Here is a 15,319-nt window from a genome sequence, read left to right as displayed (position 1 = left end):
TGAGAGTAAATGAGAATACCCGATTTCTACTTTTTCACCAACGAGGATGGTTTAATCACTGCTAATAATAGGTAACATAATAATACCTCATTATTTTCATTTATATCCTGTTAATTTGTAATGAGGCTGAACATCTGTTCAAATGCTTCTTGGCAATTTATATTGCTCCTTGGAAAATTGCATTTCATTTCCTTTAACAATTTTCTATTGGGATAGTGATCTTTTCTTATTGATTTGTAAGAGCTCTCTCTAGTCCGTAATTTATTTGACAGCTCTCCTGTTAATGGGTAGTTGTTTTCTTCATTTTAGCATTAATATAGTAATGAATAATTTTGTAAGCTGATGTTTATATATCACACATTATCTCTTTTGAATAGATTAAATTAGAATAGATTAAAATACTTTAACATACATTGTTAAAATGCTTTCCATAAAAGCCACACCAATTTACACTTCAGCTATCAGATTATGAGATCACCTACTTCATAGCAACCCATTTTATATCCAGTCATAGTAATAAAACAGGATGCAGAGAGAGAAAGACATAAAGAGCATAGCATATAAGTCACAGAGGGAGAAGACAGTCAATCCTGCTATGGAATTTCTAGAAGCCAGGGCAGAAGAGGATTGCAATGCCTTGGTAGAATCAACATGGAGAGGTATGTATGAAATCTTTATCTCTTGTAAAGATTTCCCCAAAACAAGCTCTTTCGTGGTTCCTTGAAAATGGGTGACTGCTGCTAATTTAAAACTAAAAGCCTAATTAACTCATTTAACTTCTTATTTTCCTATATTCCACTAAGTTCAATTACTTATTGTACAAAATTACCTGCTTCTCTCAGAAAAGCTAAATCCCAGTGAAATCAAGGAAAAAGAACACTGCCGGCCATTTCCTGGTGATAATGTAAAAACAGTGACTCCTAAGACGAGGCTTGGGTGACAAGATGTAGTCATAGCCCTGCATTTTGTCAATCAAAGGACAGAAGAGTGCTTCAGACAGCAGCTTAAGCCTTTGAAAACATGCAAATTTTACTCATTCAGTAAGTAAACAAACAAAAAACTTTGCAAACCCAAGGTTTCAAACTCAAATCAATTCTATTTCAAAGAAACAAAAACTAAGCAATTTCTTGATTCTAAGATCTTTTCCCATGAACTCCAATCACATACCCTATCATAAATTACAGCATGTGGAGGAATGGCAGTGGCAGAAAGAACACAAGCAGGACGGTAATGTCTAGTGCAGAGAGCTGATAACGAGTGCCTAATTAATGGTTCTGAAGTGCTTTCAAGGTATAAAATCCTATAATAATATTAAATAGCACCATCATCATCCAGTTAAGGCCATTAACAGCCTGTTTTTCTTCTTTCAAACATAGGTGATCACACAAAAACAACCCTAACAAACTAAAGCCAGTTATACATACATCTTTAGTTTTAAATGGAGAAGGCAATGGCACCCCACTCCAGTACTCTTGCCTGGAAAATCTCATGGACGGAGGAGACTGGTATTTATATAAAAGCAGTTATATGTATTAAAAGCTAGTTATATGTTTTTTCATATATGATTCAGCTGATTTTGGTTATTCTTCCCAACTGCTGCTAGTTATGGATCATATCATAATTACCATTTTCTAATCAATAGAATCAAGCTTGCCATGTGATTGAAACTCTATTGTAAAAATGCTGTTATATTTGTCATTTGTTTTTAGCAAACAATTCAAGTCTAATTTTTTTAGACCACACCAAGGAGCTTGTGGGATCTTAGTTCCCTGACAAAGGATCATACCTGCACCCACTTCCCTTCCCTTCCACCAAGGAAGTCTCTCAAGTCTGATTATTAATGATACTGCTCTTTTGTGTCTCTTTCCATTTGGTTCTTAGTCTTTATTTATTCTCCCCTTATGAAATCTTACTCCCTCCTGGGATTTTTTTTATAATTTTTATGACTTCTAAATCATTTTATTAACTCAGGCCTCTTTTCCAAGCTACACGCATATGCTTCCTAATGCTAATTGGCCAATTTCACCAGAGGTCCCTTAGATAGCTCAGCCTCTCATACTCAAAGACCAGCTGGCAAGACTCCTCCACTCCCATTAAAACTGCTTGTTTTTTTTGGACTCTGTGGGAGAAGGAGAGGGGGATGATTTGGGAGAATGGCATTAAAACATGTATAATATCATATAAGAAACAAATCGCCAGTCCAGGCTCGATGCAGGATACAGGAAGCTTGGGGCTGGTGCACTGGGATGACCCAGAGGGATGGTATGGGGAAGGAAGTGGGAGGGGGGTTCAGGATGGGGAACAAGTGTACACCCGTGGTGGATTCATGTTGATGTATGGCAAAACCAATACAATATTGTAAAGTAAAAAAAACAGAGAGAGAGAGAGAGAGAGAAATTTAAAAAATAAAAAAATCAGTGACTAGCAAAAAAAAAAACAAACTGCTTGTTTTTCCTCTTAGGTAATGATGTCACCAGCCTGAGTCACTCATGCGCTAAAGGTCAGCTGGCCTCTCTCTTTTCTCTCCTCCTTCCTTTCCCTTCCACATTCATTTCTGCTGATCCAGGTTTTAGAATCTCTGTTTTATCTGTAACACTCTCTCCATATTTAGGACGTTGGTTTAAGTACTCCCCAGTGTCTGGTAGAATCTACAGTTGCAATCCCCAGACACTTTTTATTCACACATGGACAAGTTTGCCAGCAGGTTGTTTCAGAAATGATAATATAATTACATTACTGTTCTTCTTAAAGTTTTTACTGACTTCCCATAGCCAATAGTACAAGGCTGTTTTTGGACAAAGGTATACTTTTCAAAGTAGGAGAATAGAAATATTTAAGATGGTGTTTGCTTGATTTATAATTTTAAAATATTTAACTTATGGTATGTGAACCTCTATTTGTACTCTTGTCTTATGCTCAAAAATTAGAAAGGTGGACTTGACTCTGAGGTGTCCAACTACTCTGGTTTCTCCCCTTGTCTCTATAGATTTGCCTATTTTGAACATTTCATATAATAGAATATATATATTCAATATGTGGCCTTTTATGTCTTCTCCCATTAGCATAATATTTCCAAGATTCATCCATATTTTAGCAGGTATCAATATTTAATTCCTTTATATGACTTGATAGTATGGATATATCACATACTTTTTGTTAATTATGCATAATACTGCTAAGAACATTTGTGTACAAGTTTTTGTATGGACATACATTTACGATTCTCTTGGGTATATACTTAAGAGAGGAATTTCTGGATCATACGGGAACTCTATGTTTAGCATTTTGACAATTGTCAAATCTTATCTAAAATGGCTATACCATTTTACATTCCTACCAGCAATACATGAGAGTTCTCATTTCTCTACATCTTTGCCAGCATTTGTTATTCTTCATCTTTCTCATTATAGTCATTGTAATAGGGGAAAAGTGGTATTTCTTCTGCTTTTGATTTGCATTAGTTGATTTGCAATAACTAATGATCTCAAACCCTTTTTCACGTGCTTACTGGCAATTTGTACATATTGTTAGAAGAAAATTACTCTGAATCCTCTACCCATTTTTTAAAAGAATTATTTTTCTGGTTGAATATGCCATTGTATGGGATACAAGTCCCTTATTAAATTTATGATTTGCAAATATTTTCTTCCTTTGGGTGGGCTATCTTTTCACTTTCTTAAATGATGTCCTTTGAAGTACAAAAGATTTAATGTTGATAAAGTCTATTTTTCCTTTTGTCACTCTTGCTTTCCGTGTTATATCTGAGAAAACTTTACCTCATCCAAAATCATGAAAATTTACTCCTATGTTTTCTTCCAAGAGTTTTATAGTTTTAGTTCTTATATTTAGCTCTGTGATTCATTTTAAATTAATATTTGCTTGAGTTGTGAGTTAGAGTTCCAAATTTATTCTTTTATATGTGGACATCCACCTTTCCCAGCATCATCTGTTAAAAAGATTATTCTTTCTCCCCATTGAATTGTCTTGGCACCACTGTAAAAAAATCAATTGGCCATAAATGTAAGGGTTTATTTCTGAACTCTCAATGTAATTTCATTGATCTCTCTATATATAGGTTTATACTAATAACATACTTTTTTTTTCCTTAGTACTTATGCTTTGCAGTAACTTGAAATCAAGAACTGTCAGTTACAACTTTGGTCTAAAGATTGTTTTGACTTCCTTGGTAATTTTCATTTTTTTAAGATTTATTTATTAATTTTTGGTTGTGCTGGGTCTTCATTGCTGCATGCATCTTTCTCTATTTGTGGCTAGCAGGGGCTACTCTTTATTGTGATGCGCAGACTTCTCACTGCAGTGGCTTCTCTTGTGGCAGGACACAGCTGTCGGCATGTGGCTTCCGTGGTTGCAGTGCAGGGGCTCAGTGATTGTGGTTCATAGGTTCTAGAGCAGTAGTCGAGGTGCATGGAGCTTACTTGCTCTGCATATGGGAATTTCCCAGACCAGGGATCAAACCAGATTGGCAGGCAGAGTCTCAACTATGAGACCACCAGGGAAGCCCCAGGTAATTTCCATTTTACAAATCTTACTATCAGCTTGTCATTTCTGAAAAAAAAGGCAGCTTAGATTTTGATAACAATTATGTTCTATTTCTAGATAAATATGGGGAGTATTGTCATCTTAAAAATATTAAGTCACTCAAGGTATGTACATGGGCTATCTTTCCATTTATTTTGGCCTTCTTTAATTTCATTAGCAATACTTAGTATTACAAGTATTACAAGTCCTACATTTCTGTTAAAATTCTTTCTAAACATTTTCTTTCTGATGCTATTATAAATTGAATTGCTTTTTTAAATTTCATTTTTCAATTGCTCACTGCTGTTGTATAGACATGCAATCGATTTTTGTATATTGTCCTGTACTCTGTAGCATTAATTTGTTTATTAATTCTTTTTTTTTCTAATTTTATTTTATTTTTAAACTTTACATAACTGTATTAGTTTTGCCAAATATCAAAATGAATCCGCCACATTTTAAATGGATTATTTAGGATTTTATACACACAAAATTATGTCATCAGCAAATAAACACAGATTTCCTTCTTTATTCCAATCTGGGTGCCTTTGGATTTATTTTTCTTATCTAATTTCTCTGGATAGAACTACAGTACAATATTGAATAGAAATATGATAGAAGAATTTTATCTTTTCTTGATTGTAGGGAGGAAGGTCTTTTACTATTAAGTATAATATTCAGTTCAGTCACTCAGTCATGTCCAACTCTTTGCAATCCCATGAACCGCAGCACGCCAGGCCTCCCTGTCCATCACCAATTCCCAGAGTCCACCCAAACCCATGTCCATTGAGTCGGTGATGCCATCCAACCATCTCATCCTCTGTCATCCCCTTCTCCTCCTGCCCTCAATCTTTCCCAGCATCAGGGTCTTTTCCAATGAGTCAGTTCTTCCAATCAGGTGGCCAAATTATTGAAATTTCAGCTTCAACATAAGTCCTTCCAATGGAAACCCAGGACTGATTTCCTTTAGGATGGACTGGTTGGATCTCCTTGCAGTCCAAGGGACTCTCAAGAGTCTTCTCCAACACCACAGTTCAAAAGCATCAATACTTTGGTGCTCAGCTTTCTTTATAGTCCAACTCTCACATCCATACATGACCACTGGAGAAACAATAGCCTTGACTAAATGGACCTTTGTTGACAAAGTAATGTCTCTGCTTTTTAATATGCTGTCTAGGTTGGTCATAACGTTCCTTCCAAGGAATAAGAGTCTTTTAATTTCATGGCTGCAATCACCATCTGCAGTGATTTTGGAGCCCAGAAAAATAAAGTCAGCCACTGTTTCCACTGTTTCCCCATCTACTTCCCATGAAATGATGGGACCGGATGCCATGATTTAGTGTTCTGAATGTTGAGCTTTACACCAACTTTTTCACTCTCCTCTTTCACTTTCATCAAGAGGCTTTTTAGTTCTTTTTCACTTTCTGCCATAAGGGTGGTGTCATCTGCATATCTGAGGTTATTGATATTTCTCCCGGCAATCTTGATTACAGCTTGTGCTTCTTCCAGCCCAGCATTTCTCATGATGTACTCTGCATATACATTAAATAAGCAGGGTGACAATAAACAGCCTTGACATACTCCTTTTCCTATTTGGAACCAGTCTGTTGTTCCATGTCCAGTTCTAACTGTGGTTTCCTGACCTGCATACAGGTTTCTCAAGAGGCAGGTCAGGTGGTCTGGTATTCCCATCTCTTTCAGGATTTTCCAGTTTATTGTGATCCACACAGTCAAAGGCTTTGGCACAGTCAATAAGGCATAAATAGATGTTTTTCTGGAACACTCTTGCTTTTTCCATGATCCAGCGGATGGTGGCAATTTGATCTCTGGTTCCTCTGCCTTTTCTAAAACCAGCTTGAACATCAGGAAGTTCATGGTTCATGTATTGCTGAAGCCTGGCTTGGAGAATTTTAAGAATCACTTTACTAGCGTGTGAGATGAGTGCAATTGTGTGGTAATTTGAGCATTCTTTGGTATTGCCTTTCTTTGGGATATAATATTAGCTGTAAGATTTTTGTAGGTGCCCTTTATCAGGTTGAGACAGTTCTATTTCTAGTTTGTTGAAACTTTTACCATTAAAAAGTGTTGGCTATTGTCATGTGCTTTTTATATATCTATTGAAATAATCATGTTTTTTTCCCTTTATTTCATTAATATGTTGTTGTGTTACATTGATTTTTTTCATATGCATCACCAGTCTTTCATTCCTGTAATAAATCTTACTTAGTCATGGAGTATGATCCTTTTTATATGTTGCTTAATTTGGTTTGCTAGTATTTTGTTGGCAATTATAGTGTCCACATTAATAAGACATATCAGGCTATAGTTATTGTTTCTTATTTCCCCAGTAACAGGGCAATAATACCCTCTTCATAGACTGAGCTGGAAAGTGTTTCTGTTTTATTTTTTGGAAGCATTTGTGAAAAATTAGTGTTAATTCTTCTTTTTGCTAGAATACAACAGGTAGCTACCTGGCCTAGGCTCTTCTTTGTGGTAAGTCTGTTGATAACTAATTCAATATTTTTATTGTTAAAAGTCTGTTCAGATTTTGTTTTTTGAGTCAGTTCCAGTATTTTGTGTCTAGGAATTTTTCTATTTTATCTAGATTATCTAATATATTAGTCTAGTTGAATTAATATCTAGTTTATTTCAACATTGTACAAAAACTTCACTTCTATAGAGCCTGTCTCCTTTGTCCTCTTATTGTAATACACATATTTATATATTATAAGCTCATCAATATAGTTTTATGCTTATAGCTTGCACATGTCTTTTAAATCAAGCAGGAGGAAAAGAAAGGAAGTATAAACAAAAAATACATGTAAACTGCCTTTTATATTTTAGCAGTGCTCTTTATTTTTTGGTGCAAATTCAAGTTACTGTCTAGTTCCTTTCATTTCAGTCTGAAGGACTTCCTTTAGTAATTTAAGGAAGGAAAGGTCTGTCAGTGATAGATTCTCTCAGATTTTTAACCTGGTAATATCTTGTGTGTGTGTCACTTGTGTCTGACTCTGACCCCATGGACTGTAGCCCACCAGGTTCCTCTGTCTAGAGGATTCCTCAGGCAAGAGTGCTGGAATGGGTTGCCATTTCCTTCTCCAGGTGATGTCTTGATTTATCCTTATTTTTAAAGAACGGTTTTGCTGGATATAGAATTCAAAGTTGACAGTCATTTTTTTTTCAGTACTTTATATTATTCCACTGCTTTTTGGCCTCCATGGTTTCTGATGAGAAACTACCTATTAATATAAATGAGACTCCCTTATACATAACATGATGATTTTCTCTTGCTGCTTTCAAGATTCTCATATTTTACAATTTGACTATAATTTGTTTCAAAGTGAACCTCTTTGAATCTATTCTACTTGAAATTCATTGAGATTCTTGAATATATAGATTCCCATGTTCCATCAAATATGGAAAGTTTTCAGCCATTTTGTCTTCAAATAGTCTTTCTGTCCCTTTCTGCTTCTCCTTTCTTTCTCAGATTCTCATTATGTGTATATTGGTATACTTGATACTGTCTCATCAAAGTTCTGCTAATTTTTCTCCTTTTTCTCCTTTCTCTTTTCACATTGAATAATCTCATTTGTTCAGTTCAGTTCAGTCGCTCAGTCGTGTCCAACTCTTTGAGACCCCATGGACTGCAGCACGCCAGGCTTCCCTGTCCATCACCAACTCCCTGTCCATCACCAACATGAGTTTACCCAAACTCATGTCCATTCAATCAGAGATGCCATCCAACCATCTCATCCTCTGTCATCCCCTTCTCCTTCTGCCCTCAATCGTTCCCAGCATCAGAGTCTTTTCCAATGAGTCAGCTCTTCACATCAGGTGGCCAAAGTAGTGGAGTTTCAGCTTCAACATCAGTCCTTCCAAAGAACACCCAGGACTGATCTCCTTTAGGATGGACTGGTTGGATCTCCTTGCAGTCCAAGGGACTCTCAAGAGTCTTCTCCAACACCACAGTTCAAAAGCATCAATTCTTCAGCACTCAGCTTTCTTTATAGTCCAACTTTCACATCCATACATGACTACTGGAAAAACCATAGACTTGACTAATGGACCTTTGTTGACAAAGTAATGTCTCTGCATTTTAATATGCTCTCTAGGTTGGTCATAACTTTTCTTCCAAGGAGCAAGCATCTTTTAATTTCATGGCTTCAATCACCATCTGCAGTGATTTTGGAGCCCAGAAAAATTAAGTCAGCCACTGTTTCCACTGTTTCCCCATCTATTTGCCATAAAGTGTTGGGACCGGATGCAGTGATCTTAGTTTTCTGAATGTTAAGCTTTAAGCCAACTTTTTCACTCTCTTTCACTTTCATCAAGAGGCTCTTTAGTTCTTCACTTTCTGCCATAAGGGTGGTGTCATCTGCATATCTGAGGTTATTGATATTTCTCCCAGCAGTCTTGATTCCAGCTTGTGCTTCCTCCAGCCCAGCATTTGTCATTATGTACTCTGCATTTGACCTATCTTCAAATTTTCTTATTCTTTCTTCTGTCTATTTAAACCTGCTGTTGAACCCAATAGTGATTTTTTTTTTTAGTTATTGTACTTTTCAGCTCTCAAATTTATATTTGGCTGTGTTTTACAAATTTTATCCCTTTATTGATATTCTCTGGTGATATATTGTTCTCATTATTTTCCTTTATTCCTTTAGACATGATTTCTTTTAGTTCTGTGAACATTTTTGGGAAAAGGCAATGGCACCCCACTCCAATACTGTTGCCTGGAAAATCCCATGAATGAAGGAGCCTGGTAGGCTGCAGTCCATGGGGTCGCTTAGAGTCAGACACGACTGAGCAACTTCACTTTCACTCTCCACTTTCATGCATTGGAGAAGGAAATGGCAACCCACTCCAGTGTTCTTGCCTGGAGAATCCCATGGACGGAGAAGCCTGCTAGGCTGCAGTCCATGGGGTCACACAGAGTCATACATGACTGAAGCGACTTAGCAGCAGTGAATATTTTTATGGTCACTGATTTAAAGTCTTGCTCTAGTAAGTCCAATATCTGGGCTTCCTCAAAGATTATTTCTATTGACTGCCTTTTCTTCCTTGTGAATAGAACACACTTTCCAGTTTCTTTGCATGTCTCATTATTTTTTTTGAAAACTGGACATTTAAAATAATATAAAACATCAATTCTTGAAATCATATCACTCCCCCAACTATGGTTTGTTGTTTCAGTTTTTTGTTGCTGTAATTATTCTTCCTATTTGTTTAGTGACTTTCCTAACCATAGAGTCTGCTTTCTTTGTCATGTGTGGTTAGCTTAGTGGCCAGCTAATGGCTGAAAACTTCTTTTAAAATAATAATAATAATGCCGTCAGCCAGTAAGTTCCAGGCTTTGCTGAGGGGATTTCTGTGTATAGAGGGCACATCTTCAATTTGCCAGCTGTTTACAATTCTTAATTTTCACTCCTTGCTTGTGCAGAGGTTCAATGTCAGTAATAGGTGAGCGACTGGGGCTTTCTCAGGTCTTTCCTGAGAAAATGCATACCTCTATGCATGTGCATGCCTTTTACATATCCAGGAATATGTGAGCTTTTGAAAGTTCCAATAGAAATCTCATTCCACAACACTGAAAAAGACCTAAAATTGTTTATTCTATGGGGCTGGAAGTTTGTACAATTACAAGAGAAATAACCCACCTTCTAGGATTTTTGACCTAAGTGCAACTTTTCGTATCTTGATCACTACTTATTTAGTTCTCTCCTACCTACTTTTATATCATCATCTATAGACCCACAGATTCATTGCTGATAGTCGGCATGAATATGATAACCAGAAACCTGTATTGATATTTCAGTCCTGATGACTGGATTTACCTTGCTAAGGCACAAAGTAGATAATGCAGTAAATTAACCAATCACTAGGATGGAAACAAAACTAGGGAGTCTTAAGTGAAGACAGAGCAACCACAAAGATAAATTATATGGAGTGTTATAACTAGAGGTGAAGGGTATAAACTTAGGTTTCAAAAGTCATGGGATAAAATCTGACTGTACCACTAGCCCCTGGGTCAGGAAGATCCCCTGGAGAAGGAAATGGCAACTCACTCCAGTACTCTTGCCTGGAAAATCCCACGGACAGAGGAGCCTAGTAGGCTACAGTCCATAGGGTAGCAAAGAGTTGGACACGACTGAGCGACTTGTCAAAATGTACCACTCACCAGCTCTGTGACTTGAGAAGATACTCTTCTACTCAAAACCTCTGCTTTCTTTGTAAGTGGAAATAATGTCACTTCATCAAGATATTTTGCAGATTAAATGAGCTAATTATATATATATATAAATATATATATATTAGTGTGCTGTGTTACTCAGCAAATGATATTATTAAATATCCTCATTGAATATCCTCAAAAAATGATAATAGGTAGTAACTAGAATAATCCAAGTCCTAAGATTAACTACAGCTACATAAATATATTTCAGCTTTAAAAAACAAGGTATGTTTCAAAAATGAGACTGTCACCTATAGGTAATCTTGCATCTCCCATAGAGACATTTCCCATGCTATCCTCCTATATAAATCATGGACTTCTGGGGAGCATGCCATTCACATGCATTCTTACTATCAACATTCACTGGGCACATATCAGGCATTAATTTAGCACTGGTGAAGGGTGATGAATGAGCAGATGGGTCCCTACCATCATAGAGATGAAATTCCAACAGGGGATGAAGGCAGGTTCTGGTGATTCTATTACAGCATTAAAGACTAAAAAACCTAATATGACATTTCCCTGATGCTCTCACAGCTCAAATTCTGCAGTGATCCAGATTTTACCTCCCATTCAGTGGGATTTGAAAATCAGAGTGAAGATCATGTGGTAGATGCTATATTTCTGCTGTTCCTGCCAGAGGTTTGGGGTATTCTGAAATCTGTTTAGAAAAGATCCCAGTATCCTGTCCATAGGTTTATGTGTTTTCAAGAAACAGAGTTGCTCATTTTGGTGGAAGAGGCAATGTGATCCTGAAGCTGGCAATGGTGGCATCAGCTTCCCGAATCCTAGCTTTGTATTGTGACAGAGATATAATGGTAAATTTTGTTCTGTTGTTCTGAGCATTATCTCAGAAGCTCTGTTGGCTCCCCAGCACCTGCAAGATTTCACATGCCATCTAAAACAAATATGAAATCCATTTCTGCTTGAACCAGCTGAAATGGGTCATTACTGAATCCAGACCAATGGAAGGAAACAAATAATAGGAACATAAACAACACAAGCATTGATTGTAATATACAAAATAAAGACAGAGTGATGTAAGGTGAGGAAAGATTTTTCAGATAGAGTGGTCAAAAGGTCTTCTTGATGAAATGAACCAAAGCAGACCCCTCATACAAAGAAAAAGCTAAGGCAAGATTTAGACAGTTCCAGGACCAGCAAATAGTCATGACACAGGCCTAAATGTGGAAAAGAGTTTATTGCATCCAGTCTTCAGAAAGAAGAGTAGTATGATTACAGATTTGGGGCAAATGTCACAAGACGAAACTCGAAAATTTAGCAGGGATTACAGCTTCTCAAAGTGTGGTCCCAGGACTGGTACTGGTCTGCAAACTGTTTGCTTAGGATACATGATAGGGAATTCCCTAATGGTCCAGTGGTTAGGATGCCAAGCTTTTGCTGCTGAGGGCCCAGGTTTCATTCCTGATTGGGAAACTAAGATACCACAAGCCACTTGGCCAAATAAATAAATTAATTAAAATAAAGGATCCATGATAAGTACAAAATTTAAGAGTAGATGTTTAGAAATATTGTAGCAATTTGGTATTGCCACAACGTTGGAGCAACATTTTGCCACACTAAATAAAATTATTTCCAGTTCAAAACAGACTGGAAATTAAAAACAAAACTGATCTATGAGATAGTTTAAGAAGCATTGTCCTCCATTTCCAATCTCTCAAACTTTTTCTGTAAAGAGCCAGGCACTAACTGTTTTAGGCTTTGTGGGGTCATAGGGTCTCTGTTGCAACTATTCAATTCTGTTATGATAGCACAAAAGCAGTTGTGGACCATATATCAGCAAAGGGGTTTGGTTGGGTCTAATAAAAATTTATCTGTAAAAAAAAGTCATGGTGATCAGATTTAGTCTGTGATGCCTAGGTTTGTCAACCCTATTCTAGGCCACAGGAAGAGACTGGGCTTGACTCTAAAATCAACAAAACCCATTTAATAAAGGATTCCCTCACCCTTGCCCCTTTCTCATCACTGTCTACATGTATGTGTGTAAAGTCTTTACATCATTGACTCTAAATAAGAAAGGACTTTGAAGCTCCTCTCACTTCAATTCACTGTTCTTCTCATAGCAACCATGACAGATGGAGCCTCTGCTTACAGAACTGGTGTCTACAGGCAGGATCCACCTGACTCTTACCTGCATCCCCAAGAAATGATGATGACACCATTGACCTTGCCTTAGCCTGGTGAGCAACCGACAGACCCAAGAGGCCACAGCCTTCCATTCTCCAAGGCCTCACAGTAAGTTTCCATTTCATCTGAGTTCTGAAATCACCTCCAGGGCCCAAGATTTTGAGGTATACCATGCCATTCTTCTTTTGTACATAGTTGCATTTCTGTCCACAGGTACTCTTGTGAGCACTGTCCACCACTGGCTCACTTTTCGTGTCTGAGATGGTTGTATGGGACAAGCAGCTGCCACACGTGTAGCCATGTTTACCTCTGGACTCCAACACTGTCATGAGCAGAAAGGCCTTCTGCATTTGCACGCCTCCATTCACACAGCACCCACTTCATAAACCCAACCCAACACCCATACAGTAGGTCACCTTATATTCTCCACACACAGAACATAGACCACTGTGTGTGTGAGAACATGCACTCCAACAGCAGGTCTCTCACATGGAGGGCAGAGCTGAAGCAGCCCTTTCTGAAATCTCTTTTATTTAAGATTTCTTTCATTGACCCATAACAAATTTAATAGCTAAAACTTTGCTCTTGCAAGTTTCCTTAAAATATTCCTTCTGAGCCTACCACCGTTTATCTTGGCAGCAGGTAGCTTGAAGAGTTTTGGAAAGTCTCAGCTTGGCATAGCCTCAGAGCTACTGGCACATTAAAGATTAATAAAGAGCATTGAACTGAGCTCAGGACACGGCAACGTGATCCTTCACCATGAAATGTGCAAGATTCTTTGTTTGCAACGAACAAAACCAAAGCCAAAAAGGGCCAACTGTGACAAGCTAGGATCGGAAACAATCGGGAACTTTGTGTGTCTTTCATTGGTCAATTGATAGATAGCAATCAATACCCGCTCAGCCCTACTCTTCCTAAACATTCTCAGGAATTTAAGATGGGCCTGGGAGTCCAACCCCCAGAGCCGGGTATTTACTGAGCTTGCAGAACCATAGAGATAGTGCAACCGCAGCTGCCCTCTTCCAGCATAAGAGTGATTCAGAACAAATTCCCAAGTTATCAGCTTCTCCAAGGAAAGTTGAGATAAAGCAAGGCATTTCCAAACATTTGGGATTTGCTTGAGTAAGACAGAACACTTGTGTCTGATTGAATATTAACCCAGAAGGAAAAATACACTTTCTGCATGCATAGGCAAGGGGCTGGTGGCAGAATGCACAAGACATTGATGATGAAAATCGAAACAAGCACGTACAGCATACCTATTGGTTCAAAGGAGGAATGTGTTTGTAATCAACCTCAGGACATTTGGACACAGGCAGCAAGTACTGGGATAGATCGACAGAAAATGTATCCTGAATTCTGGAAAAGCACTGGTGGACTCCACGTGTGTGCTGGGTGATGTCCTGTGTCTATTTACACCTTGCAATCCCCTCAAGCCCTCCAGAAAAATCACAGGCAAACCTTATGCTCTGCAATTCAGAGGTCTGAAGCAGAGCACTTACTTAGCATGTTGGAAGCTCTCACCTCCACACCAACAGAAACATTAAAGACAAAAGAGAGAGAAAAGAAAATTCTGACCTTACCGAAAAGGCATAGCAGGGACGGTGAATATGTTCACTTTAGCCCACTCAGCGCTTTCTCTTGCATTCGGTCAGTGTTCTAAGGCTATTGAGGAGAGTTCCTGGGGTTTTCGGATCTTCCTTCAAGAGTTTTAATCACTGGCTTCCCCAGACCGGGTTTAACAAACACCGCTGTGTTCTGTCAATATTTGTATGCAGCACCGCATTGGGCAACCAGCCAACACAGAGTTTCAAGAGGCAAGGGGAGAAGACTGACACCCTAACAAACATGCTTCCCTCTTTTGTGTCTTTTAAGGTGGTGCTCAAAGTGTCATCTTTGATGATGACAGCAACTAAAAATACCCTCTTTGGGGGACTTTCTCCATTGCCCCCAAACCCCTGGCTGGGCTGCCCGAACTGGGTTCCGCAAAGTTTGTTTTCTGTGTCTCTGCCCTGAAGTTCTCCACACAATCACCCGGCTTCCCTCTCCACCAGCTGCACTTTAAATGTATTTTAATTGGCTGGAATGTCGAAAGAATCCATTTGGCAGTCGTTTACATGTGAAGCACGCCCAGGGCAGCTGAAAGAGGCCCCAGAAGCAGCCGATTACTTCATCAAAAGCTGCAGTTTGAATACCATTGACTCCTACATAACTACAGTGAACTCAATTCGACAGGCAAGTAGGAGTAATTAATAATTTGCTGAGAAAAATTCTTCATTCATCTAAAAGCCAAAAATGCAAAGGAAAAAATAAATCCCTGCAGACACAACCATTCTTATGAAAGACTTGATTGATAGTCCCCAGTTCTACTCTCCACAAACATTGACTTTGTATAGCATT

The 15,319-nt window shown here is 38.1% G+C and overlaps 1 long non-coding RNA gene across 1 annotated transcript; it reads left to right on the top strand.

Moving 5' to 3' along the window:
- The first annotated feature begins 536 nt into the window (after nt 1-536).
- Nucleotides 537-14,949, top strand: LOC129647754 (uncharacterized). Its single transcript, XR_008712486.1, has 3 exons — nt 537-659; nt 12,856-13,027; nt 13,133-14,949. It is a non-coding gene; the product is annotated as an uncharacterized LOC129647754 (long non-coding RNA).
- Nucleotides 14,950-15,319: the final 370 nt, after the last annotated feature.

The sequence above is a fragment of the Bubalus kerabau genome, chromosome 3 (assembly GCF_029407905.1).
Source record: "Bubalus kerabau isolate K-KA32 ecotype Philippines breed swamp buffalo chromosome 3, PCC_UOA_SB_1v2, whole genome shotgun sequence".
NCBI lineage: Eukaryota > Metazoa > Chordata > Mammalia > Artiodactyla > Bovidae > Bubalus > Bubalus kerabau.
This window is presented reverse-complemented; position numbering and strand designations above follow the sequence as displayed.